Raw genomic sequence first — 27237 nt, forward strand, 5'->3', positions numbered from 1 at the left:
TCCGTAATGGCCCACCAATCTGTGTGTACCAGGCTGGATACCCCTTTCTTGCCTCTATAAATGCTTGCCTAAAACTAGGCTCAGGGCTCTACCTTCCTGCTGCATCAGGGTTGGCTGGGAGCCCAAGCTCGACCTTGAATAAAGAGATCCTAATGCGATTGCACTGGATTCCGCTCTTTGGTGGTCCGTTGGGATTCACAGATGTTTCCTGGCAACAACGTTTTAGTGCATTGGCTGGGAACTCCAAGGTCTCCAGGTTACCACCTGGAGGGTCTCAATATCCATGAAGTCTTTCTGAGTCTGTGCGTCTGTCCATGTGAGTATGTACTGTAATTCCTGTCTGTGTTTTTATCTGTTCATAAATTCTGAGTGGTGCCACATCTGTAATTCTGTTCTGAAAAAAAAAAAAGCCTTAAATCTGAATCTATGGCCAGAGGCAGTTAAATCAGACATGGTAGGCACCACCTTCCGGTTGGTTTTTTTTTTCCTTCTGGTTGTTTTTAAGGTGACATGTGACAGTGCAGAATACTTGGAACTTTTCTTATGTGTTGTCTTTGTTGCCTATGTTATGGGGTGACTTTCTGACGGACATTTAACATGGGACGGACGCCTTCAACTCCACTATGCTAAAACTAGGGGACAGAATCTTTCCATCAGGAAAACTTTTTCTCCCCAGACAATAGGCAGCCCCACCTTATTCAACCGTCGGGTGGAACAGCAACTCTACAAGCAGCCCCACAGCAGGCAGGGGCGGGGAGACCTGCTGCAGAGACAAGCCGCCACGGTGGGCTGCTTCCCTAGCCTGAGTCTGTCCTCCTGCCCTTACGTGCAACAAAGAAACCAACTGTTGGCATCAGAACCAGCCTTACAGTCATGGTCACAGCTGCCTCCCAATCCAGGGATGCTGTCAGCCCTAGGTGACAAGACCCTCGTGTGTCTGTTGCCAAGGCAACCGCCACACATTTCTATCATTCACTTCACCTGTGCATCTCACCGTACGCAGTGGTGGGAATGACTACGCAGAGACGCCAGCCCCTTTCCCCCTTATTCTTCACCCCCTTTTCTCCTTCTACTTTTCCTCATTTCCCCCAATAAACCTCTTCTCGTGGAGCTGTACTGGCCTGGTGTGATCTGACCAGATACGAGCCGCCTTCTAACACAACACCAAAGTCATCACTATTGGCCCTTTGCCTCTAGTAACCTATATAACTGGAGAACTCAGAACTCTCCCTTTCCAGTAATTAATCTCTTGGAGACAGTCCTCCTCACCCACCAGCCCATTTGAGATGACTGCCAGCAGCTTTTGCAGGTTCTCATCACCACAAAATAACATAACATAACATAACATAACATAACATAACATAACATAATATAACATAACATGACAGAGAGAGAATCCAGGTAGAGACCAGGAAACTGGTTCCTGGCCCCATGAGGAAACCCACCCGATTAGGACTTCAGCACCATTAAAGGTAAGGAGAGACTCCAGTTCTTACTGCCAGTCTCTGTTGGCAGGTCTCAAAGCAGCTATAAGACAGCCCAGCAATTTGGTCAAAGATAGATAAGATATTAGATAGAGAAATATGAAAGTTCTTCAGCTTTCTTAAAAAGGGTCACAGAGACATTCCAAAGAGAAAGCCACAGCAGTTCTAGCTTTTCTCAGTCAGGTAGTACCAAATATTAAGAGAAGAAAAAACAAAAGAAACAAAAAACAAAAACAAAAAAATCTCCAGAGGCTTGAGAGATTAGGAGAAAAGGTTCTGAGAAACTTAATGATAAAGGTAGAAAAATGTTTAATAAAAGGGAAAGTGCAGGAGAGACGGGTGAAAGAGCAGAGGCAACAGACTCATGACCTGGCAAATATCCTGTTGCCATGTCATATATGCCTGTATCCATGGTTACCATGGATGCCATGTTGGCATCCAGAGGACTGTAGGAGACTTCTGAGACAAATGGTTTCTAGAAACCAATGTGTTTACTCAGACTCTGGCACCAGGCCACTGGTCTATCTGTGTAGATGTCTAAAACAAATGGCGTCTAGAAAAAGATGTAAGGGGAGGCCCTAAAAAAAAAAAAAAAAAGGTCCCACTTGGAAAAGAACCAAGGTAACCCTAAAAATAAAAGAAAAACCCACAGGCTTCCTTGTGGATAACAGAGAGTAAGGTTCAATCTTGCTAAAACCTAAAGATTAAAGTCTCTTCAACTGTTTATAAATGACCTCCTGGTGCAGCAGAAGCCAAACAAAAATGCCTAGAGGAGACCCAGGACTTCTTGGAGGCCCTGGGAAATTTGAACTATGGAGCTTCCGCTAAGAAGGCCCTACTGTGCCAAGCACAGGTGGCCTCCCTAGGTCTGGGGAATACATATTAAGAAAGTCAGAGGCGACTCCCCGAAGCCAGAAAGAAATCTCTACCCCAGCTTTGGGGTTGCTAAAAGTGACTAAGCCTTTCCATCTCTTTATGAACAAGAGATCTGAGGTAGAGAAAGGGGTATGATTCAGACTCTGAGGCCTGGTACCAGCCAGTGACCTACCTGTCAAAGAAATCAGACCCAGTTGCCAGGGGCAACTGTTCGTACATCATCACAGCTATGGACCTCTTGGTCCAAGATGCTGGCAAACTGTCACTGGGCCAAAGTCTGACCATCACCGATGCCAGAATGATTCATCACTCGTCTCTCCTTTTAAATGCTCTTTTAAATAACTCTTCAGGGCCCAGCTTCCCTAAGCCCTGCTCTCCTACTGCCTGGCCCAGACCTCAGTGGGCCTCCATGACTGCTGTACAGTACATACAGTACATGGACAGACGCACAGACTCAGAAAGACTTCATGGATATTGAGACCCTCCGGGTGATAACCTGGAGACCTTGGAGTTCCCAGCCAATGCACTAAAACGTTGTTGCCAGGAAACATCTGTGAATCCCAACGGACCACCAAAGAGCGGAATCCAGTGCAATCGCATTAGGATCTCTTTATTCAAGGTCGAGCTCGGGCTCTCAGCCAACCCTGATGCAGCAGGAAAGTAGAGCCCTGAGCCTAGTTTTAGGCAAGCATTTATAGAGGCAAGAAAGGGGTATCCAGCCTGGTACACACAGATTGGTGGGCCATTACGGAATACATAATTGTCTGGTGTTGAGAGTCAAACCATAAACTTAACTTCTGCTTTCCTCCTGACTGGTGGTTGTTAGGAAGTGAAGTGCCAGGGACAGGCCTGTAACCTGGGGAGGCAGACATGTTGGGAAATAACCTGGAAACTGGTGCTAGGTTCCGGTCTGTTAGTTTACTTCAGTTCAACCTTAGGTCAGGTTCTCTAAGGGAGTCTGAACCCAAAAGACTTGGTCTCTCAATGCTGTGAGGACCAAGCAGGTCATTGTTAGAGAAGGGACAAGAAGCCACATGGCTGCTGGTTGGGGAAAGGAGTCAACATAACCAACGTAGCTTGTTAGGAGAAGTGACCTTGACCATGACAGGGTTCTGTGTGAACATTATAGAAAAGAAAATATAACATTTAACAAAATCAGAGCAAGGCCTTAAAAGCAAGGAGATGCTTCCCTTTAGAACTGAGAGAAGCTTTAAGAGGGATTAGCTTAAAGAATAAGAGAGGCAACTACCTTGACAACAATAGAAACCCTCTGATCAAAAGCATTGGAGAGGAAAGTGTTTATTTCAGCTTGTAAGTCCTCGTGGTGCAGTCCCATCATGAAAGGAGTCAAGGCAGAGACTGTGGAAAGGTCACAGAGGGTGGGTGCTGTTTACTGGCTTGCTAGTCTGCCTTCTTACAGCATCCACCAATCCAAGCCCTTGGCTAGGGCCTGCCACACCAATCATTACTCGAGAAAAAGTACCACAGGCTTGCCCACAGGCTCGTCTGCTGGGGGCATTAAGTGAGGTTCCTTCTTTCCAAGTGACTCTAGCTTGTGTCACGTTAATGTAAGATTGAGTAGCACGACTGACACATTGTCAGCATCATGACATGTAAACATCACTATTAAACCGTGGCTTTTCCTTTCTGGTCCCCAAGATACCACATTAATTAATATGAAAACATAAACCATTCCAACTTTTTTGCTTTGTTTTGTTTTTCCGAGACAGGGTTTCTTTGTGTAGTCTTCGCTGTCCTGGAACTTGTTCTACAGACCAGGCTGATCCAAAATTCAAGAGTCCCACCTGCCTCTGCCTCCAAGGGCTGGGATTAAAGGCCTGTGCCGCCCATGCCCAGCTAAAACATTCCAACTTTTAAAAGTTACAATCTTTTTAAAGAATTCAAACCCTTAAAAGTTACATGTCTCTAAAGCATCCAAAGATTACAACATTTCCAAATGTCTATTATTTTTCTTGTTTCTGTTTGATTTTTTTGAGGCAGGGCTTTTCTGTATATCCCTGGCTGTCCTGAAATTCACTCTGCACACCAGGTAGATGAGGCTGGCCTTGAACCCAGAGATCAGCCTGCTTCTGTCTTCTGAGTGCTAGGACCAAAGGGGTGTGCTACCAAAGCCCAGCTCCAAATGTCTCCATAAAATAAAATAAGTTACTAATTTGTTACTTGGAGACAGCACAGTGTCAGTCATGTCAGAGCAAAAGCAAAGACCAACAGTGTAAAGTTCAATGCTAAGACTTATGGCTTTCATGGTTTCCAGACTCCCAAGCACTGGCTGTGGCACATCTGTCTCCGCCATCTATAGCACATACGTGTTGTCTCTACCAACCATAGCACGTGCAGCTTGTTTCTTAGACTGAGGCCGGCCCCACTTACAGTTGCTGCTGATCTTAGTGGGACTGGCATCTACAAAATGATGGGAGCTCCTCTGAAGCTGAGGGTTGCCTTTGCAGTAGCCTCTCTTGGACTTTCTTTAGGGACATTGCCACACGGTGCCAAGCCTCAGTCTTGCTCCATTACCCGTTCAATAATAGGGCTGAGCCTTTAGCAATGGCTTTTCCTGACTTTTCTTCATGGACTTTAGGAAAAATGTCCCAGTATGTTAATTTTGTAAGCCCAAATGATGGAACCATATATGATCAAAGACTTGGATTATAGATGAATGATAGCAGAATCTGTTGCATATAAGATGCTTAAAAAACTGATGATCTGAAGTTTAACAGCCAGACCACTGTTGGAACCAGCACTGGAAGGGGTTAGTGGCATCATTTACTTAGCCAGGAACTTAGCCGGGAGCTAAAAATGGGGAACTCGGTAGTAATTATGGGGTCAGTGGGGGAAAAGGTGAGACTGTTCTAAAAGGGGTGACTTATCATTAAAAAACTTCAAGTATTTTCTGACTATAGAGGAACCAATAAGAAGGTGAAACCTGGACTGGTGAGATGGCTTTACAGGAGAAGGTGTTTGCTCCCAAGACTGACACCTGGAATTATTCCTTGGGTCACACATAGGAGAAGGACTCAAGAGTTCATCTGATCATCACATGTGTGCTCACAAACACACATGTGACTAGAATTTCAGTTGTATGTACAGTAGAGAGTATGTTCTGCACCACAGGAAAACCAAAGTAACAGCACTGGGAGATAGGAAATTGAAGGATCAAATTGTGCCCATTGTGGGATACAGGACCAGAAAGTCAGATGGGTTGAGAGTCAGTGACGAACGCCATGTTTGCAGGATACCTGCTCAAACACCTGCCACGGATCACTCATCTCAGGGCTGCACGGTAGTTCAGATTCTTAGAAGGAATAAAAAGGGTCAGGGATATAATTCGTTGCTAGAGGACTTGCCTGGGATGCACAAGGCCTTGGATTTCACCCTTAACACTGCATAAACTGGCACGTGCTTGCCTGAACTCCCAGCATTAGTGAATGGAAGGCAGGAGGTCAGGGCTAAGGTGCTTGTCACTCAAACGTGGGACCTGAGTTCAAATACCAGCACCCACATATTCAAAAACACTCTGAAACACGGGAACTATACAAAATAACTTTCAAAACTTCGAGGTCACAAACCAAGGAAAGAGGGACCGGTGAGCTGGCTTAATGGGTTAAAGCATTTGATGTGAGAAGCACCACCATTTACGGGGTTCATGGTTTCCAGTCTCGCAAGGCTGGCTGTGGGCCATCTGTCTCCACCGTCTGCAGAACATACGTGTTGTCTCTATCAGCCACAGCACGTGAAGCTTGTTTCTTAGACTGAGCAACCGTCTCAGTCTAAGCAGGAGAGAACTGTCTCCACGAAGCTGGCCTCTGGCCTCCAATGTTCACCACGGGAGGCCCATATCACTCCCAGTGAACGCAATGTTAAAAAAGCAAGGTAAGGAAAACACGACTTGACCAGAAATGACAGGAATCTTATACATTTGGTGTGGTAGAACTAGGCAGAAAGATAAAATTAGCCTAGCAAACCCTTGGGTGCTTAGGTAGCATGCTAGAGACTTAGGTCAAAGACAATAAGCCTTTTAAAAGTGGATCCTTCCAAAGATATCTTTAAGACAATCGCTTTTGCTTCCCCTCTTTATCAGTGACTCTTCCAGTCTTAAGGCTCACCCTCCTATTGAATGGTATTCCGAACAAGTAAGGCCTGTGTGATAGAGACTAAAAAATAATAGCTGTTGTGGTTAAGGCAGGGAGAGGTCTGAGATATGTCTGTTCCCCTCACAGCACGTCTCTAACTTAGATAACTCTATGGTAAGTTAAAGGATTCCTTTAAAATACCCATCAGCTTAGCATAGTAGTCTACACCTTTAATCCAAGAGCTTGAAAGTCAGAGGTGTGGGGATCTCTGAGTTCAAGGATAGCCTAGTCTACGTGGCAAGTTCAAAGCCAGTCAGAGTTACTTTGTGTTTGTCTAAAACAGAACTGTAAGCAGAATGAAAGATATCTAATTAACTTCTAATTATTCTAATTATTGTGTTTTGGGGAGAGGATTTGTCATAACAAATGCCTGCGAATCTCCATACTCACTAGTTGGTTCCCTGCGCATCCACTTTCCCACCGGAGTTTACTGTGGTTCTGGGATCTGTGAGTCCGACCGGCAGTCCAGGCAGGCTCCTGTGCTGTGAGGAGATGGCAAAAAGCGAACAGCCAACTCCTGCGAGCTACACAGGCATCACAGTTATGTACGGTATCTTGGTTGACATAGGATTGGTTCAGGGCAGGCCTGGGAGTCTATGCTAGGAACTGTCAGGAAATGAGCAAAGGGAATGAAGGGCGTTTCCAGCCTCCTGCTTTGCTCGGTTGAATCGGAGCAGCAATCCAAGCTGGGCACCAATTGCTTCACTGCTCATTTAGCTAGAGTTCTCTCCCACGCCGGCCTCGCGATGCAGGTATCAGTAACCAGAGTTTTCTTCTTCCTGCTGAGTTCAGACTGAGACAGGGGACATGGGGAGAAGGCTGTTTGTCTTCGTGTTTGGTGTCAGTCTCAGGATGAAACTTCTTGGCACCGACAAGCCCAGCCTAAGGACCTCCAGCCTTTATGTCTGTAGTAGTCAAAGCACATTAGTACAGAAAGCAAGGCTGAACCAAAGTTTGAGCATTTTGGGGGGGGGGGACCCTGTCCTTCTTTAATCCCCAGGTTAAGTTCTGAGTCTTCATACCAATCTTTGCTCTATTGTTCACACCTGCCTTCATTGTGTTCATTCCGGTGTCTTTGACCTCAGCACATACCAATGGGATCAGCAATATATGGATGGACCCCTGCAATCAGCTCAAATGTTCCTTGGACTGACCTGTGTACCTATGGGAGGCCCCTTCTCCCATTCCACTGGACCAAGAGGTGGTAAATGAATATTCCCCAAACAGGAAAATGGTTAGCCTCCTAAATGGTGGAATAAAAGACCCAGATAAGGACCTTACCTGAGAAGCATAGGGACAGGCCAGCCTGTGGCACTTTTATGTATCTACCTGCTGAATCCAAAGAGAAGGGAACAAACTATTGTAGAGCCCCTAGAACAGACAAAAACCTGGCAAAAAACCACTAACTTGCTGACCAATGGACAAGACTAAGTTTCCAGTGTATGAGTTTCTTCCAGAAGATCAAAGTAATACGACTCTTGAGAAGTGAGGCCGGCCTTCCAGTTGGAAATCTGTCTCACATCCAGCCTCCTTGACCTGAAGGCATCACACGTCCGAGGAGCAGGACAATCTGTCTGAAGCCTTAAGGATAGAAGAAGGATTTGGACTTCGATGCCTTGAGGTACTATTTCCTCAGTCTTCTAGACTTTTCCACTGTACATGAGTCTGATAATTACTTAGGAAAACTGCCCTACCAAACTGATCTGGAGAGGCAGAGAGGTACAAACTAGGCTGGGGCCCAGTCAAGCTTGGATGCTTCAGGGAGAGGACAAAGCCAACAGGCAAGTCCTGCAGGCCACATTGGAGTCATAGCTCTACCAAGTTTAAATATGAGGTTGGGGGGTGGAACTGTTAGGATGGAGGATACTCGTGTGCTGAGAAGCCAAGTCTGCAGCCAGTCCCTCATCAGTTAGGCCTTTAGCCAACCCCAAATTATCAAGACAGTATGATATTTTAAAGCTATCTTTCAAGAGGTGACATCAGAGCCCGTGCTCCCCACAAGATACAGCCGCAATGCCTTTGAGCCAGGGCAACCCATTCAAAACACATGTCAGACGTATCACTCTCTTGGCTGTCTAATGGGAATCCATGTTGAATGCACTTTTTTTTTTTCTAGGAAAGTCAAGGCAAACCATCCTTCCCAAACTTGCTTTGAGACGGCAACAAAGGACCTTACCATGTTGGCATTGAAAGCTGGAATGGACCTTGATATCGTACCACATTAGTCTTTTCCCCGCCCACAAGGAGGATCCGCAAAGCCCTCTTGCCCAAGTACCTTGAGCTATATCGGTCATAGTCTGGTCACCACTATGGGGCCTCAGCATGGCCTCTGTGAAACCTGCTTTCTCAAGGCGACTCTGAGGTGAAAACTGGCTAGAACGTTGTATTTAAGCTCTCTCTGGTCACTTTAGAACAAGCATTTCAGAAAATCTCAGTGCAGCATAAGGAAAGAACACATGGGTCACGTTCCTCCAGGACCTTTTAATACATATTTCAAGTGGGATTTAGAGGTAACAGAAGAGCTGGCTTTGTAGTTAAAAAAACAAACAAATTGTGATATCAGTAATATGCTATCACCAGGATATGCTAAAATCCCTGGCTTATTTTCTTCACTAAACAGTAAAATTGGAAGTTGTATGTTACCACTTTTAATGTAAACGATTAGCATTTATATTTTATGCTAATTGCATACATTTGGTTATAATTGGTAGGTCTCTATATCATAGTTTTCAACTTAGCCTTTTTCCCTATGGCTAGTTAGATTGAATAATATGCTACCTAATTCTGTCCTATGGTTTGTTCAATAAAAGCATGGTTAAAAATTTAGTATCCTAGCATTTTCCAAGCCCCACACATATACATCTTAAATAGTTCTCTCCCATAAGTTGGCTTCTCGGAATCAAGTGCTGGGACTTACTGGAGCAAGCGAGAAAAGGCCTGCTAATGGCAGATAGTGCAGAAAGGCTCTCAGAAACACCCTAGCATGTTTGGGCAATATTGAGTGTGGGGCGGCCAGGCCCAATGCAGTCTACCAAGACGGAGCATTCATTTTAGTAACTTTATTTGCTTATGAAATTTTTGGTACGTGGCCCAACTTGTTATGGTTTTCCTTTTTGAACTACAATTCCATTAAATCACCCTGCTGAACCTTTCCAACCTGTAAATATGCTGAAAACCACTGTACTATATAGTTTAATATGTGCCCCCCCTCTTTTTCAGAGATAGGGTTCTTGTTTGGTAGCCCAGGTGTTCTGGCTAGTTTTATGCCAACTTGACATAAGCTGGAAACATTTTGGAAGAGGAAACCTCAGTTGACAAAAATGCTACCAGCAGACTAGCCTGTAGGCAAGCATGTGGTGCGTTTTCTTGCTTCGTTTATGTGGGAAGACATGGACCGCTGTAGGCAATACCAGCCATGGTCCTGGGTTCTGTCAGAAAGCATACTGAGCAAGCCTTGAGCAAACTAGTAAGGAACATTCCTCTGTGTCTTCAATATCATGGCCCGTCATGGCTTCTTACTGTGCCAAGCCTCAGCTGATCTCTATGACCCCTTTATGCTTTTAGAACTACTACTACCTGGGAGACTCTTACACTACCCCAAGTTGTGCTGCCAGGATGAGATGCAGTCTCAGCCCTTCTGGACCACAGCTTCTGTGTGCTGACTCCTGAGGAAATACTCAGATTTATGATCCTTAGGAATGGGGGTCTCTTCGTAATCACCACTAAATTATCAGCTTCAAATAACCAGTATTGATTATCACAGCAATGCAAAGACCACTTCAGTGGTCTTTAATCCCAAATATTATATAAGTGGCCCTAATAGAGTCTTTGTTTTCCTCCAAAATTTCACAAACGAGTCCTCTGTTGTCTTTACTGCTCTCAGAATTGTCTTCTAAGTTTTCACGAAACAGCCTACTAAGCTCTTAGCTCTCACTGGTTTTCTAATCCAAAGTTCAAATGCTACCAAAGTTCTCTAAAAAACATGATCAGGGCTGTCCTAGTGATACCCTACTCCTGGTACAATTTGGCAGGGTTCTTTATTTGCTTATGGTATTTTTGGTAGTGGCCCAACTTGTTATGGTTTCCCTTCTTGAACTACAATTCAGATTCCTTTAAATCACTCTTTTCAAACTTTACAACCTGTGAATATACTGGAAACCACTGTACTATGTAGTTTAATACCACCCCCCCTTCCTTTTCAGAGACAGGTTTCTTGTTTGGTAGCCTAGGTGTTCTGACTGGTTTTATGTCAACCTAACATAAGTCAAGGAGATGACCTTTAAAATAATGACAGTCAAATTCTGCCCACCCTCCAAAGGCTGAAAACCTATAATAGTAACCCAGTCCCAAGGATTGGAGGTGCCTCAGTAGTCTCAATCTTGTGTGAAGCCCAAAATGTTCCTAGAGAGTTGCTGGTCTCTATTCTACAGTGGTAACTCAGAAAGGCTGATTCTGAGATCAACCAAGGTACCAATAGGGTAAATCCACTCAATGGCTAAAAGGATCAAAAAGGCAGCATGATCTTCCTTCTGCTTTTTTGTCTTGGCTTTTAACAGAAAGTGCATCCCACAATCGGGGTTGAGGGTGGGCCTTCCCACATCAATCAAGGCTATTACAACACTTTAGATGAAGCTCCCTATTCAGGTGATTCTAGCTTGTGCCAAGTTGACATTGAAATAAACCATAATGATACCTGAAGACCTTTTGGCTTCATAAGGACCTTGGGTAGATACTGTACAGAAGAATCCATGTTCCTTTCATATCAATAATGGTATGTGATTACCTGGAGCAAAACCACCCAGCTATGATTCCTCAATGAAAAATACATTTTGTTTTAAATTTTTAGCAAAAGTTAAAATGTTGGGCGTGATGGCTCATGCCTTTAATTCCAGTTCATGGGAGGCAGAGACAGGCAGATCTCCCAGTTCAAGACCAACATGGTCTACAGTGCGAGTTCCAGGACAGCTAGAGCTGCAAAGAGAAATCCTGTCTCAAAACATAAAGGCACTGAGCCTTCCTGAGTCTTTGTGACTGAAACATGGCCGGAACACCACAGTGTTCACGCTGAGCGTTTTCTCCCTGCCTCCAGCATACATAAGTGAACATCAATCTCTCGTAGCTTGTGCTGTCTTTGACAACGTTCAGAAAGCAAGCTGCCCCTCCCCCAGAAGCATGATCGATGTTACTACTTAAAATCTCTCTGGTCTTTTTACACACCGGTTTTAAATGTTCTATTCTCCTGCACGCTATGGAGAACAGCTGGGCCCCTTTCCAAATCAGTCAGTCGTAACCTTCAAATGTGGAGCAGTCCTTGTGCTCTCAGTGATTTGTGATGCTTCCAACATCAGGAATTGATTTAGATGACGTCCCTGGTTTGTAAGCTTACTTTTCACGTGAGGTTCAAGTCACTATAGTAACGGCACCAGGATGAGACCTGTCCTTTCAAAACTAGTTACTTTAACACGCTTTTAGAGTTTTACATTAATCCATATAATCCAATGGGGTCTTTTTTTTTAATCTCTACTACTAGGTCTTGTGGCCTTGTACATTGGTTTTTATCTCTTCTCCTTGGTTCCTCCATGTACCCTCTAAATGGCCCTAAACTCCTCCAGGAAGCCTCTTCTAGGAGAGCATATTAATTCCCTATTGCCCATTGTTTTCTCGGCCCGAAGCATGAATCTCTGATGTGACTGTAGATTCTTCCGGCTCCTCAAATCTTTGTGCGTCATTGCCCATGTGACAGTTTTTCTTTTAAACTCGTTGGTGCTGGTTTCCTGAATGGACCAAAGTTAAACTACAAACTAATGGTTTCTTTCAATAGCAAGTCATTAAATTGCCTTCTCAATTGGCATGAATTAATCTTTAGGGCAAGCAAAAAGAGGTATCTTAGTAACTGTGCAATCAGTCACAAATACAAGCCTATCTGGAAGCAGACTATAAGCAAATTTATTTCTATTAATTAGCGAGAGCAGATAGCAGGAACTTCTCCCCTGGTGGGGGACCCTTGACATGAAGACATCCAAGAGGTTAAAGAGATCTTGCACTTGGTTTTCCATCAATGATCAGTTTTTCATTTAAATGCTGAACCAGTTCAATTTCCGGGATGGTGGGTGAAAGTTTAGTTGTCAAGTGGCTGATTTGACAGAGGACCCAAAAGTAGAAGGGAAAACTGCCATTTCCAGAGGCCTCAGGGGAATGAATTGTTCCAGAACTAGGGCAGAATGACACAGACCTGGGTTTTGCGATGCCATGAGAATTCCCCCAACCAACAGGCACAGCCTGGGAAAGGCACCAACCAAGAAGTGCAATGGTGGGAACTGCAGCTTAGTGGGCCTGGAATCTCCCAGGGATCACTGATAAGCCAGACCTGGTCGCCTGTGGAGCAGAACGCAGAACTGGAACATGTGGAGAAAGGAGACCTTAGTAAAGGTGCCAGGTCTCACACTGCTCAATCAGACTGACCCACCACAGAGCAGAACACAGCCTTGGGAAGTGAAGGGAAATGAAACAAGCAAAAGAGCCACTTCCTTTAGTAGTTTAAAACAGAAGGAGAGCTCCAGGCTTCATCCCTGAAACAGAATCTCGGAAGAGCAACTCAGCAATGGCTGCCTCTTAGGGTTCCTGCTCACTTCTGTCTCTCGAGTCCAGCGCTCAATGCCTTAAGTATGCTCAATTTCCAGACAGTCATTGTATGTGTGGCCAATGCAGGACAGCTCAAAGCATATTGCACATCAACATGTGAATACCCAAGAGAAATTTACAGATTCGATGAGCTTGGAAAGTGATTCATGAGTCCTCCCAATGTATTCTTTTTCACACAGGCAATGCTACAGAAAACCGCACCTCCATGGAATCACTGAACCTGAAGAGACATAAAAGTGGGCAAATTAGAGAAGAACTGTGGTGAGCATAAAGACCGACAAATGCTTCAGTTTCTGTTCAAATATCAAAGTCCAAGAGTCCAACCTGGGGGGAAAGGGGTACAAAACTACAGACTACTGTAAGTCCTCTGAGACCGAACACAAATTCATGCCAAAATCAAACTACAGTGGAGACAAACCACACCTATGCAGGAAATGTAAGAAAAGAATTGCTATAGGACCCAGTTGACACCAGAGAACACATCCCAGAGAGAAGCCCTATAAATGCAGATTGTTACCACTTAAGGCTTCACAGAAAAAAATCACTATAAGCCTGAGGAACTTGAGATAGAAAATCCTTGAGAAGTGTTGAAACCAGAGAATATCCAGAGTTTATACTAAGGGGATATTATGAAAATGGGACAATATTGGAAAATTTTTCATTATTTTACTTGTTCAACTTCAAAAAATTCCCAGTAAAGATAAAACAGAGAAGATGAAGAGTGTTTTTGTGAAGCAATTTCCTGGAGATAGAAACATTCCATCCTGACAGAAAGTTGATTTACACAGGACATAAGCATCTTTAAATGGCTTCAGGAAGTCCCTGAAACTGACCAGAATCACTAGGTCCTTCACTTTGGAATGGGATATCAAGAGAAAATACTAATGACAGTTGCTCTCAGACATGCCCAGCCACCAGAAAGATCTGCAAACAGCCTAACTTTCTGAGGTAACCTAGACTAGCCATACCTCCTAGAAGAGGCTCAGAAAAATTGAGCCATCAGGAAAGGACACTTTTCAACCTGTGGAGCTGCCTGAAAGTTTGTAGTATGATCCAGGTTTCCAGAGTTCATGAGCTGTCTTACACTTGGGTGGACTTTTCCTGATGAAGCTGGTTTTGTGTCTCTTCTATACCTGTAAGAAACAGTTTACTCATATTTCTGTAGGTAACCCCAAGAAAACCCTCTGACTCACAAATTTCAGCTTTATCAGCATGCATACCTAGAACTGTTTCATTTTTCCTTTTATGCTATTTTTATACCATTTATGGTATTATGGTGTTTTTATGATATGCATATGTTATATCTCCCCAGGAAAAGTCTCTCATACAACATGTGCCCAAGCCTTTAATTTTTACTTCAAACTTCTTCATAAGAAAGTTCCATATTAAAATTCTTGAGAAGCTGGTGGTGACTGCTAGTATCTGTGGGGCTGTGGTACCACTCTGAGGAACCTGAGAGACCCTCAGAGACTTCACATAAGACATAGCAACAGAGGATGAACCAGCAAGGGTGCACAGCATCTCCAGAACAACTGAAAAGAAGGCAGGTCTTAGGGGAAGATGTTAAAAGTGGCTTCATGAAGTTGAAAAAAAAAGACTATAGTATTGAGTGATAGAGTGATAGAGAGAAGCAGAGACACTATGGTGGTGACAGGTATGGGGGCTCCTGGGAGGTTCAGTTTACCATCTACTGGGTATGCCTTGCATGGAGCTATCACTGATGCTTGCCCTTCTGGAGGGAGGAGGACATGGGGCTATGGCAGATCCTGTCCACTGACATGCTGCCCAACCACAGGATCACCCTGACTCTGACCAACAAGAGATCCAAGATGAAGAATGGATTATTTTCTGAATTTAGTCTCCTTGAAAGACTTCTGTGGTCCTTGCAGCAGCTGGAGGCCATGGTAATGTCCACCATCCATGCTTCTGTCAGAAACCATGTGGAAGTTCATGACCCATGCTGTCACCAGCTGTTAAGGGCAATGAAGCTTCCTGGGCCGTGATATTTATGACTTCACACTGGTAACTGAGAAGGAGAGACACTGAAGGCTTCTGTGGCAATCCCCACCTAGAAGAAAATAAACAGTCCAGACAGGAAGCTGTTGAAGAGAATCCCTGAGAATCATGATGAAGATGCTGGAGCCCAGCTCCTCACAATTGATAGTTTCTGGTGGAGATAAAGGAGGCATGGGGGAAGACTCAGATTTCTTTAAGGGGCTGGCCACCGGGAGTTTGGTCATGCTCCACTGAGTATGGGCAACACAAATTGGACTTGTTTTGTTTGGCGTGGCTTTCCACTTTTTGGTGTGTGGGGAGGGGTGCAAAAGGGTGGACCAGGAAGGAATGGGAAGCGAGTATTGTCAGGGTGCATGAAGTTCCCAAACAATATAAATATTACGTTAGGAAAACAGAAAGTTCCTATCAGAAAGAAAGCATTTCCTTGTTTGCTGTTGTTTCGGATTCATGGCTGGTTGTACCTTAGAAATCACACACCAGAGAACCCTAAGAAATGTATTGAGGCTGTCAAGCCTTTAGCTAGTAATTAAATTATAGCGGCATCTGAAAAATTGATCCTCCAGGAAAACCCTTCTAGTGCTTTATTAAAGACTCATGTAAGGTCTGTGTGGAGCCATGATTTTGGGTTTTTATTCCACAGAATGGGGTTCGTGAAAGTTGTCAAGAATAAGGCCTACTTTAAGAGACACCAGGGGAGATTTGGAAGGCTGAGAGAGGGTCAAACTGACTACTATGTTCAGAAACGATTGGTGCGCCAGGACAGAAATAAGTACAGCACACCCGAATACAGGGTGATAGTTTGTGTAGCTAACAGGAGAGATGATTGTGTATTGTATTGTCAGATTGTGTATGCCCACATAGAAATCTGTGCAGCACATGCACATGAACTGCCAAAATATGGTGAGAAAGTTGTCCTAACAAATTATGCTGCAGCCTACTGTACTTCAGGCTTCTCAGTAGGATTGGCATGGACTATATCTATGAAGGCTGAGTGGAGGAGACTGGAGATGAACACAATGAATGTCATGGAAAGTATCAATTGTCAGCCTGGTGTCTTCACTTGTGAGTTGGATACAGGTCTTGCCTGAACTACAGGTGGGGTCCCTGGAGGGAGCTGTGGATGGAGGCTTGTCTACCCCTCATGGTACCAAATGATTCCCTGGTTATGACTCTGAAAGAAAGGAGTCCAGTGCAGGAGTACGTCTGAGGCACAGCCAGGGTCAGAATGTGGCAGATTGCATGTGCTACCTAATGAGGAAGAGGAGGGTACATATAAGAAAGTTCTCTTCGTACCTCCAGACATAATGGAGGACATGTGTAGGAAAGTTCATGCTGCCATCTGAGCCTGTCACACTGTGTCCTGCCTCTCCACTGGCGGTGCCCAGGTGCTGCCTCCGGCATGCGTTCAAGTGGAGGCAAAGCAAAGGCCACAATGGTACTGGTTTCCTTTCTAGGTACTGTTGGGAGAGGGAGTCAGGAATAGGGGTCCTTGGTATATCTTTCCCCTTGGGGCATCTGCAGACCAGGTGGAGAAGGGGAGGTGAAGCCGGAACAAACAGAACACATTCTGATTGAGAGCAAATACCAAGAGTATTGGAGGGACTGGAGGAGAGAAAGTCTTCCTTGGGAGTCTCAGACCAGTCCTTCTCCATGGCAGATTCTGCTTAATGAATGACCCTTGTTTGTTAATATTGCTTTATTTAATGGTGAATGTAAATACATATGCTTTATTCAAGAGGAACCAGGGATTAAATTAAATTTTGGGAACAAGAATACCAAAGAAGAGAAGTTCATTGGGTGAGGGCTTAAGGCTATCTAGATACCTTGTTAGCATGGAGAATAATTCCAGGGGTTACTTTACCTTGACTGGCTGCCCATGGTCCTCTCAGAGGAGTTCCACAGCAGGCACAGAAAGAGGTAGGGAAGAGCTCAACTCCTACCAGTCTCAGATCTCTGAGATTCCCAGGGTCTGAGCTCACTCAACCTCGACAGACTTATGCCTGTCTGGTAGCATAGTCCTACATGCTCAAGAGTCTATAAGAAGCATCCCAGGAGAGAAATTAAGAAGACTCGAACTGTCCCAAAATGTCCCTTGTATAGAAGAGAGATCAGATTACGTAAAAGAAGGCAAGCTTCTTCAGAGCTCAGAAACAGGCTACTGAAAGCTAAAACAATTTCCTAAGAATTTTTTCATAAAGACAATAAACTTATTGGCAAGCCCTCTGAAAAGATGTATTTAATATTGAATAAAATTTCAAAAAAGCACGGGTGGCTGATTCCTGGTTATCCTCCATAAACCTCCACTCAGAGCACAGGCAGGCTACCTAGTCTTAGGAAGCCTCACTCCAAAGGCTAAGGTCTGACCAACTATCACTTCTGCCCCAGTTGACCAAGAACTCAATGTATTATGCTTTACACTGGTCACCAGTACTGTGAGCCCTCACTCTTAACTCAAGGTCTCTGTATTCATTCTGCTAATCTCAGTCCTTGCTGGCCAAACTCAGCCCTACTTCATACCTAGGCATATAGTAGTTCATAGAAAAGTAAAGACTTCTTGTGATGAGTATTCCCAGCATGTACCCTAATGCTTATTACAGGGAAGGAATGGTAGCATTTAAGATGTGGATCCTCGGTTGGGGATTTAGCTCAGTGGTAGAGCGCTTGCCTAGTGAGCGCAAGGCCCTGGATTCGGTCCCCAGCTCTGAAAAAAAGAAAAAAAGAAAGAAAAAGAAAAAGAAAAAAAAAGAAAAAGAAAAAAAAGAAAAAGAAAAAAAAAAGATGTGGATCCTTCCAACCTTCAAGGACATAAGGACATGCCTGGCTTCTACTAGGCCCACTCTTTTCATAGAATGGAGCAACAGAAATACTTGACTTGCACGTGTACAGAACCTTTCTTACGCTTGGTGCAGTGGTTTGAATATGTTTAGCCCAGGGGAAGTGGTCCTATTAGGAGATGTGGCCTTGTTGGAATAAGCGTATCACTGTTTAGGCAGGCTTTGAGGGCTCCTTCTATACTCAGGCTCTACTCAATGCAGGTGAGATCTTTATCCTGGTTGCCTGAAGAAGACAGTCTCCTTTTGCTGGCTTTAGATCAAGATGTAGAACTCTTGGCTCCTCCATCGCCATGTCTCTCTGCATACGGCCAGGCTTCCCACCATGATGATAATTGACTAAACCTCTGAAACTATAAGCCAGCCCCAATCAAAGGTTTGCCTTTACCAGAGTTGCCTTGACCATGTTGTCTCTTCACAACAATAAAATCCTAAGACACCTGGCGGCCTGCATTCAGTGTCCTGGCCCAAGTCCTGTTGCTTTTTCCATGGCTATCAGAAGAGTTTCTTCTCAGGGCCATTGTGGTGACTTTTCCATTGCTATGAAAAACTTAAGAGGAATCATAGGAGGTCAGGAAACAAACAAAGGTTAATATTACCTACACTCTCTAGATTTCTTTTCCCTCTTTCATTCCATTAAGCACCTTGCTATTAAAATGTTGTACTCATATTCAGGATGAGGAACCTCCCCCACGAACCCTCTTGAAGTCCTCTCAAACATCACCAGATGTATGCCTTAATAACCTAAGTTATTCGTAATCTGGTAAAGTTGACAATGATTAACCACTACAAGCCCACCCTTATCAGCAAGCATCTCCTTGACCACTGATATTCTCCTTTATTAAAGACATTCTGTCCCTGACACCTTACAGAAGGTTCATGGTCAGCTCAAACTGTGCATGAGCCCCAGAGGGTTTTTGGAAAAACTGTTCAAACTCTTAGACTAAGTCCTCTCTTTGACTCAAGGCAGTGTAGAACTGTGAGCACCCATGTGGAAAATGAAAATTATGTGCTTCCAATACACAATTGGTATCATAAGCATTTGCTTTTCAAAATAGAAAGAAGGCATAGGAAATTGGGATGGAGCAAAAGCAGGTCCAAAACCCAGCATGGCAAACATTAAATCCTATCTCTTTTATGCCTGGTACTTGAGATGTATGGGCATCTTGTGAGTTCCAACAAGCTTGGGCAGGCATTCCTTTCTCCAAGTATTGCCATTAACAGTCACAGAGCCTCTCTTGGGGTGACTCCAGTACTTGGCTGTAGCTGCTTGTGTTGTGAATACTAATTATGTTCCTCCAAAAACGCTATGAGAGAGTCTGCATGCAGCTTCTGGGAACCTGCCCCCAGTTAGTCCTGACTGGCAAACAAAGATGCCAGCCACCAATAGCTGGGCAGGGTAGGCAGAGATGGGACGTTAAGATTCCTAGGCTTGAGACCAGAAAAGAGGAAGGAGGGACCGCCATGCCATGAGCGTGTGGAGGAGAAGAGAGAAGCCATGCCTGAGAAGAATGCAGGACAGAGAGGCATGGCCACCAGTTGGGCAGCCCTTTGGGTCTAGGGCAGCCAAGATAGAATATAGAGTTTAGTAAGTAATAACTTGGGATTATTGACAGGAGGTGGATTATCCACATGGAGGTTAGGCAGTGGCCCAGCTATTGAGCAGACTAAAGCATATTAAAATATAAAAGCTGTGTGTGTGTGTGTGTGTGTGTGTGTGTGTGTGTGTGTGTGTGTGTGTGCGTGTGCATGCTTGCATGTGTGTCTTTAATTCAGGAACTTAACATTAAGGTGGGTAATGAACCCGACACTGGTATTTATTAATTAAAAAATATTGCTATACTTGTAGGCTTTTCTCAGTATACATCCCACATTCCTGACCTCTCTCACATCCTGAGTTCTCTTCTATGCCTTAGGATTCACCTTACACCGCCACCCATCACATGTGGGCATCGGATCCTACTCTACAATGCCTGGCATCCAAAGCCTTCTGTTGGTGTCTTGAGTGGATGCCTCCATGACTCCACAAGCCTTGAGTTTGAATACCTGCCTTGAACTTTCCTCTATCACCTTTAAACTTTGCCTGTCAACTTTCAAGGCATGTGGTAGAGTGTCATTTATAATCCACATGCTGGCCAAAAAAAAAAAAAAAAATCTGTCGATATTTTGTAGTGCTCCCAAGGGTCTTCATTCCCACCTAAGACCTCACAAGTCCAGGAGTTAACTGCCTACACTTCAATCAGCGTTCAGGATTTCCAAGCTTCTTCCACAATTACCCACTATACGTTCCTTTCCATATTGTAGGGTTTCCCTAGCCCACATCTCCAAGTCTTCAAACTTCCTCCTACAAACTCGTTTCAGATGCCTGAGAGCCACACAGTCAGACTTAGTTGCAGCTATGACTCCACTTCTGATACCAATTTTCTGTGACAGATTGCCTGACACAAGCAGCTTAGAGGCAAGATTTATTTTGGCTTAACGTTTGAAGGTCCAGTTCCTTATGATGGAGGGATGCAAGTGAGACAGCTCGGTCAGTTCACATCATGACGGGCCAAGGGAGCAAGGAAAGGACAGCGGCCACTCTCTGCTTTGCTCTTTATTCTACCTGAGTGGCCAGTCCATACAACAGTGTCACCCATGTCCAGGAGAAGCCTCTTCTTATCACTTCGTCCTAGGGAAAGGCGCTCTTGGGCATGTTCACTATCCTATGTGGCTCTAATCCAGTCAAATGGGAAGTGAAGATTAACCACAGAACTGCTCCTGGGCTGCGTACCTTAGCATCTATGCCACCTTAATTCACTTAAACCAGTGAGAAGCTTCGCATCGTGTTTGACTCCCCTAAGTGGTCTCTGGAAACGGATGTCTGTTGATCCAGGATGGTTTATTTTGCTATCTATGTGCATCAGCTTGTTGTCACCCAGTCAACACACATGTTTAAAGGATCCAATGAGAACAAGGGAACCAGGTGTCCAGATGTTAGTCTCAAAGACTGTCAATCGTTAGGCTCAGTGGAGAAGCAGCATCTCTTGTGTATTTGGGATTAACTGTCAGCTCCACGGAGAGCTACTAAATAGCACCGGGTGCTTTAAACATGGTACCCGCGGCACCTTGAATGAAAAATAGCCCCAATAGGTTTTGTGTGTTTGAGCACTTGCACCCCAGGAGGTGGTAGTGTCAGGGAGCTTATGGAGCCTTTAGGAGGCCTTGCAGGAGGAAGTGCCACACTGGGAGAAGGTATTTGAGTTTATAGCCTTGGCCCACTTGAAGTTTGCTCTCTTTTTCCGCTTGTAGTTGGGGATGTTTCTGTCTGTTAGCTTCCTGCTCCGGCTGCCTGATGTCACATTTCTCCCTCATACTACGAATGCTCCCTCCAGACCTGTAAGCAAAACAATCTTCCACAAGTTGCTTTTGTTTATAGTGTTTTACCACAGCACCCACAAGTAGCTGACACACCCATCACTCAAGTGTAAGCCCTGCTTGGACTATCTTTCCTAGGCTCCAACTTTTATCTAAGTAACCATACAACATTTACATGAGGCTTTCTACTTAGACACCTCTGGCTTTGCATATGTAAATTTGTCCAAAACTGTCATTTAGCCCTGTCATATCAGAGCAGCGAAACTATGAAACTATGCATCAGGTCTAAAGACATGAATCTTCGTGTCATTTCTGACACCTTGGGAAGCCAGTGTGTTTCTAGTGTGGTGTCTTGATTGCAGCTACACGTGTCAGTGGCTCTGTGATGCAGTAAATAAAGTATCATGTTGCTCTGTCCCTCCAAACGTTCCTAGTGGCTTTCAATAAGATCTGCCCTCCTATATGTCAGCATAGCACAGTTCCTGCCTGCTTAACTCACAAAATGCTTGCCACAGTCCTGTCTTGCAGGCCTTCAGACACACCAGGAGGAGTCTTACTTTGACTGATTTGCTATGCAGTATACATCTGAAACCATTTCTTCTAGGGCCCTTGCATTTCTAACATTTAAAAATGAAGCAATGGGAAGTCATCTCTGAAAAATTCCTGACTACCATATCACCTGGTTTAGTTATGGAAAACGTCATCAATCAGAAGCACCTGAACTTTTTCATCTCTTCCGTAGAAACATCTGATCCTACTCCGGAAGAACTCATCTCTTGGGACGATCGCAGACAGAGGCTTTTTGCCATGTTTTCAAGAACTCGGTTGAACTTTGGGGAGCACACGAGCCACCACATCCTCTATGGGCAACACATTTGGAATCCATTTTGGTACGTGAATACTTGCCATTCTCCAGGGAATAGGGAGCGCACTCATGATGGAGAGAAGTTGAAGAACAAAAAGTTTTGAGGACGTCCTCTGTAGACATTCTTTTTACAGAACTTGCTACAATATTGCTATTGCTTTATTGCTTTTATTCTCATTTATTTTATGTGTATGCATGTCTTTCCTATTTGTGTATCTGTGTACCATGTATGCAGTGTCCATGAGGGCCAGAACAGAGCATCAGATGCCCCTGGAACTGGAGTTTACAGTCTGTTGTGAGCCACCATGTGGATGCAGAGAATCAAACTGGATCTTCTACAAGAGCGGCCACCACTCTCTTAGCCACTAAGCCATCTCAGCAGCCAACGCCATGGCTTTGTTACAGATGGCCCTGCAGCCTGCGTGTGCTCCTACCCAGCCCTCTCTAGTTATCCTTTTTTTTACTGGTTTCTGAAGGCTTTCCTTGCCTATGCTCGCTCCTCTTGTCTCATAGCTTAGTTAACTCTTAGAGGTCTCATGCCTTCAAATGTGCTTGCAACCATAGTTCTAGTTGATAATAAAAGTAGTGAGATATAAAATGGAAAGGTGGAATTGGGGTATTGAATCATCTTACTACAAGCCAGAGATGCTGTGCCTGGCGGTTGTGACTTTCTAGAGGACTGTAAACAAACATCTATTCCTAGTAGTGCACTGTGACCAGGCTAAGGAAGCCATTTGACTCAGTCTGTCTTGCTGAACCAGTGAGTTTGAGGTTATTTACAGGAGCATGGATCACTCCATGCCAAATGCGCCATCAGAAACTCTACATGTGGTACATGGCCAATGATGAAATAAACTATTTTCATTTCAATTGCAAGATGATCAGAACAATTTTAACTCACAGAGAATTGTATATAGTTAGTATAGCCCAGGGGCAGATCTCTTTCAGGCTCTGTCGTAATATATTCAAAAGACTCAGTCACTCAGACAACACAGAACATATTGCTCCATCATAGCCTGAGGTCATGGCGGTACCCAGTGAGTAGAGAGCTGGTGCCCTGGAATCATTAGTGAATATTCACACTCACAATGTTCCAGACACATTCAGACTTCGAGGAAGTAGGTTTTTTTTTTCCAGTTTTCTAGGAAAACTGGAATTTTAAATTGTCTTTCAGGACTAATTCTGAGAGGTATTTTTCACAATTTGAGGGAATTGTCCATGCTCAACAAGGTGATGCTAAAAAGCCCCACAAAAGCATGAGCTACAAGAAACAACCCCCTTTTCACCCAAAAGTCCCGACTGCTTTTTGCACTTACGGAGAGAAATGTAGCACACCAAAAATATACCCCAGATGTGCACAAAGTCCACAGAACACTAATGAGGAGCTGACCAGTGTCCTGAGAAATACAGGCTCTCAGAGTAGAGAAAGCAGAAATATATTTAGAATTTACCAAAGAGAAGGCACAGTTAGATGGAAACCTGTCTTGATTTAGAGAAGGCTACCATGAGATAGCTGAGGTGTTCAAGAACTCAACTTTTATTGCAATGCACCTCTAAAACAAAGCTCCAATGTTACACGGGAACCTAAGGTCTCTTCCAGAGACTAGAGACTTTCCCATGAAGGTGAAATAACACAGAGAGCCTGAGAAATCTTCTACAAATAAATATCACCAAGATTCAGGGCCAATCAAGTATGAAGTATGGATATTACCCAAGACATGCTAATGTATGCAGCTGGTTCTGAGACTTGCATCTCTGCTAAAAGTTCCTCATCTAAGGACTATGCTGCAAAGACTTGGACTATCTAGGAAGTGAGCACAAGAACATGATCATGACAGAAGGCCTGAACCCTAAGTTCCGGTGGACAGCTTCACAATCCTCAGCCTAGGGCCCACAGAGGGCTTGAAGAACCGAGATGGTCTGCTCCAGGGACAAGCCGATCCCAGTCAGACTATCCCAATCAGCTGCTGCTACTCACAGGAACAAAGCGTGTGAAGGACAATGTCTTAGTTTGGGTTTTATTGATGTGAAGAGACACCATGACCAAGGTGGTTCTTATAAAGGCAAAATATTTAGAGCTGGTTAACAGTTTCAGGGGTTTAGTCCATTAGCATCATGGTGGGATGCATGGCAGGGTTCAGGCACACATCGTGCTGGAGAAGGAGCTGAGCGTTCTGCATTTTGATCCAACTTCAGTCAGCAGAGATGGGCTCTTCTGCCCTGAATGAAGTTTAAGCATAGGACTTTAATGCCCACCTCCAGTGACACATTCCCTCCAACAAAGCCACACCTATTCTAGCAAGGACACACCTCCTAATTGGGTCTCCCTGTGGGCCAAGCACTCAAACACATAAGTCTATGGAGGCCAAACCTATTCAAACCACCACAGACAGGGAAGAGAAATACACAAGCAGTGGGGCCAGACTAGCAATGTCTATACCTCACCTTCCTTGAGGTTCCATAGACAGGCGCCATCTGATGTCTGTTCATATCCCAAATCCTAGGTTAGAAAACCCCCTAGCAAAGTTCAAAAACTCTTCAGGGTGGAGCAGTTTGCATGACAGCGGTCCAAGAAATGAACAGAGGAAGAGACCTAGGCAGGGTGCAGTCGGTGAGAGCACACTCACGGCACCCTGTTCCTCTAGATAGGCCCCTCCTATTTTTTAATCTTCTCCCAATTATATCGTAAGAGTAACTCGTCAGGTCAGAGCCCTTATGACCTTTCTCTCTCTGGAGACTGCATCACAAACATAAAACACTGTGTGTTTTACTAATCCCCGGGGGCATTCTTTTACCCATTCAAACTGTGTTTCAAGATGACACCATTAGACCTAGCCATTATTCTTTGAGGACATTCACCTCTTGGGCAGCTATCAGCCAACTTGACGAGGGTACTATACCTACAACAGGCCAGCCAGAGGTTGTATTTGAAGAGATTGTCTCAAACCATGCTCATGTGGAACTTGGGAGACAAAGAAAAAGAGAGCAGGATTTGGTACTCCTTAGTCATTAAAGTAACTAGAATCTGAGTTACTATGTCCTCCCTCAGATCAAATGGTATCAAAGTGTAGCATTAGGGCTGGAGAGATGGCTCAGCAGTTAAGAGCACTGGCTGCTCTTCCAGAGGTCCTGAGCTCAATTCCCAACAACCACATGGTGGCTCACAACCATCTGTAATGGAATCTGATACCCTCTTCTGATGTATCTGAAGACAGCTCCAGTGTACTCATATAAATAAAATAAATAAATCTAAAAGTATTTTTAAAAAGTACAGGATTAAAGGCAGTTAACAGAGACTGGTCACTAAGTGTGGACAAAAGGTTCTGTGGTAACAGTAGCTCCCTTGAGAACTTCAGGAACTAGTCAATGCTCGTGAGGAGCAATGGTTTGGATATGAAGCCTCCCGTAGTCTAGGGCATTTGAGCATTTGGCCTTCAGTTGGTAAGAATGCTCGGGTTGATTTAGGAGGAATGGCCTTGCTGAACAAACTTTGTCATGAATATGAACAATCAGGTCACAATTGTCTAAGGACAGGAATCTTCAGGAAGGTGAGGTAAGGGCAGGGAGTGGGGGAGACTCCAAAATGTGAGTCCTCAGCTTCCTGTTCTTCCCCGCTTCCCTTCACGAACTGTAAGTCCCCAGAACTCTAAGTCCAAATAAACTCTTCTAGGTATTTGTTTTGTCATAGTGTTTTATTACAGCATTAGGAAAGTAAACAATACAAACAGGGACTTGAACGTCCCATAGGGAGAAAAGAGCAAGCTGTCACAGAGGGTTTATTAGGGAGTATTTTGCTTTGTCCTATCACTTAGCCATTTACTGATTGCATATCCTATAGATCCATGATGTAAGGCACTGTTTTAGAGATTTTTATCTATTAGGGCTCAATCACCTAGTTTCTGTGGAGAAGCCAGAAGAGGGAAAGCGACATATTCAGGAAATCTGTATACTATCATAGCAAATATAAATATTTGAAGTGGAAACTTCTGGATATGTCATATGATGCAGACTTACGTGGGGTTTTGCTGAGGCAAGACCCACGGGAGGACATGTGATGTATAATTAGGACTCAATGGACAGTGATGGCATGCTTGCACAGCTAGTTTTGCAATGCTTTGTTGATCCAATGTCTTTGCTTATCTTTGCTTTGTTGAAAGAGGCACATCAGAGAATTTCTCCTGGCATCCTGGCTGGTCCTAGTCACTCCCACTGGATTATGTGGATTCAGCAGAGGCTTGGCTGTTTCTGCTGGATCATAACACTGCTGCTGATTCCTGTTTGGTATCCTGACACTACTGAACTGGACTGCTGGTGTCCTGGCAACGGAGATTGGAATCACCTCAAAGAATTACTTCTAAACAGGTCCACACCCCCATGTCCTATTCACCATCTTTTTCCCCTACCTTTGAAAGGTGGGCTAGAAGTGGGGTCAAAGCATTTGGGAAACCTTATTAAAGCATGCTTTGAAAAATCAAAGCCTATAAATATTCTCTTCCTTTCCATAGGAATATATGGTAACTGTACACAGAGTTACATGTGGTGATTTTGGATAGGCTATTTGCCTGAACTGCAGTTGGTATCAAGGGAGACCTCAGCCATATCGGTCCCTTTGATACAATGAGGAGTATGGAAGCTAGACAACAAAAGACCAAGGCATCCTAAGAGTTGCTGTGGTGATAGCCTGTGAATCTTTTCCTCGTCCAAATCTTTAATTAGGAAGGCAACCTTCATGGATTCCCATAGGAATCTAAAGATAGAACTTGACCAAGATGTGGCTATTGTGAGCTATCTCATACTAAATTGCCTAAATTTAGAGCAATCACCTTCAAGGTAGGAAGAACCAAGGTGAGACGTCTAAAATTACCTTTGTCCCTTTCATGGCCCCAAATCAAGTGATAGTTATAATTTAATTATATAGCAGGGGTGGGGCTGCTTATCACCTGCTTGAATTACAGGATGGCTTCAAAGTCAGTCAAATAGGCGACCACAGCCATAGCACCGGAGGTGATATCTTT

The 27237-nt window shown here is 44.2% G+C and overlaps 1 long non-coding RNA gene and 1 pseudogene across 1 annotated transcript; both read left to right on the top strand.

Moving 5' to 3' along the window:
• The first annotated feature begins 215 nt into the window (after positions 1 to 215).
• LOC108351887 (uncharacterized) lies at positions 216 to 26698 on the top strand. Its single transcript, XR_001839732.3, has 3 exons — positions 216 to 316; positions 22100 to 22247; positions 26380 to 26698. It is a non-coding gene; the product is annotated as an uncharacterized LOC108351887 (long non-coding RNA).
• Positions 15719 to 17774, top strand: Rpl5-ps2 (ribosomal protein L5, pseudogene 2; annotated as a pseudogene).
• Positions 26699 to 27237: the final 539 nt, after the last annotated feature.

Source organism: Rattus norvegicus, chromosome 9, assembly GCF_036323735.1.
Source record: "Rattus norvegicus strain BN/NHsdMcwi chromosome 9, GRCr8, whole genome shotgun sequence".
NCBI lineage: Eukaryota > Metazoa > Chordata > Mammalia > Rodentia > Muridae > Rattus > Rattus norvegicus.